This window comes from Pundamilia nyererei, unplaced genomic scaffold, assembly GCF_000239375.1.
Source record: "Pundamilia nyererei isolate P.nyererei 1_Seehausen unplaced genomic scaffold, PunNye1.0 scaffold00336, whole genome shotgun sequence".
Lineage (NCBI taxonomy): Eukaryota > Metazoa > Chordata > Actinopteri > Cichliformes > Cichlidae > Pundamilia > Pundamilia nyererei.
In genome coordinates, this window is record NW_005187737.1 from 88816 (window position 1) to 90328 (window position 1513).

A 1513-nucleotide genomic window follows, 5' to 3' on the forward strand; every position below is an offset into this window, starting at 1 on the left:
GAGTACAATGCAGAGTATTCCATTCACTGGAACTAAAGGGCTGAGCCCTCTTGCAAAACAACCCCACACCATAATCCCCGCTACAACAAACTTTCTACAAAGCAGTCAGACAAGCTGTTCTCCCAGACTCATCCATCAGATTGCCACTCTCTTCTTTCTTTCATTCTCCACAGAGAACACGTGTCCACTGCTCTACAGTCCACTGGTGGCGTGCTTTACACCACTGCATCCGAAGCTTTGCATTGTTCTCGGTGATGTAAGGCTTTGACGCAGCTGCTCAGCCATGTAAATCTATTCTATGAAGCTCTCTGTGCTCTCGTCTCAAGCTAATTTAAAGGCCACATGAAGTTTGGAGATCTGTAGCGACTGATCTGAAGAAAGTTGGCCACGTCTGCACACTTTGTGCCTCAGCACCCGCTGACCCCACTCTGATTTTACACAGTCAACCACTCCCAGTCTCCCAGTCGCTTACACTTTGTTATAATCCTACTAACATTTCACTGTGGGATATTTAGTAGTGAGGAAATGTCATGTCTGGACTTGTTGCACAGGTGGCATCCTGTCACGGTACCACTCTGGAATCCACTGAGCTCCTGAGAGCGAGTCATTCCTGTGCCAATGTTTGTAGAAGCAGTCTGCATGCTGAGGTGCTTGACTTTATACACCTGTGACCATTGAAGTGAGTTACGAGTGAGCGAATACTTTTGACAATGTAGTGTAGTTCCAGCACAAAGCATGAAACTCTTGAACTGCACAGATTTTACAGTTATTTCTAATTTCCAACCGTTCCCCTGTTTAATATCTTTGTAACACTAAGATTATAAAAGGCAACATTAACTGCAAGTCACACCACCACCCTAAATGTTCAGATGCTTTCCTAAACCAGTCCTGCAATCAGTTATTCACATTCACATCTTCTCTAACCAAATCAGGCAGCCTGACACAAATGAGGGCTGGGTGAATTTCTGTGAAATGCTTTTGGATCAGATTCAAAAAACGATTTCCCTGAATTGTTGTTCTGCTTTTCACACATAAGATGTGACTGTGTTGTCCAGCAGGGGGCAGCAGAGACCAAGACAACACGATGAAAAGTTGTACAAAAAGAGTTGAGGGTAAAAATCATCTGGAGCAGGGATTCATCTAAGAAAGATTTAAAGAAGTGGATCAGTTATTTAATTTTAGTTATTTAATGTAATTTTGCTTTCAGTCATTTTCTTCAACTTATTCATGTCAGGGTTGGAGGGGCGGCTGGACCAGGGTACACTCTGTACAGGGCTAACACAGAGACAGACAGGTACTCACACTATAACTCAGACCTGATATAATTATCAAATAACTTAACCCCACTAACTGCATGTCTTTGCATGCTTTCCATGTGTCTGTGTGGGCTCTTTCCAGGTGCTCCGGCTTCCTCCCACGGTCCAAACTCCACACTGAAAGACACTGGCTAAATGATCCGATTCAAACCCAGGACCTTCTTGCTGTGAGGCAACAGTGCTAACTGCATTTTATT

General features: G+C 43.8%; 1 protein-coding gene across 1 annotated transcript in view; it reads right to left on the bottom strand.

Annotated features, from left to right (window-relative positions):
* Positions 1-1513, bottom strand: part of capn1 (calpain 1) — a 31248-nt gene that overhangs the window by 12876 nt on the left and 16859 nt on the right. The window lies entirely within an intron of this gene.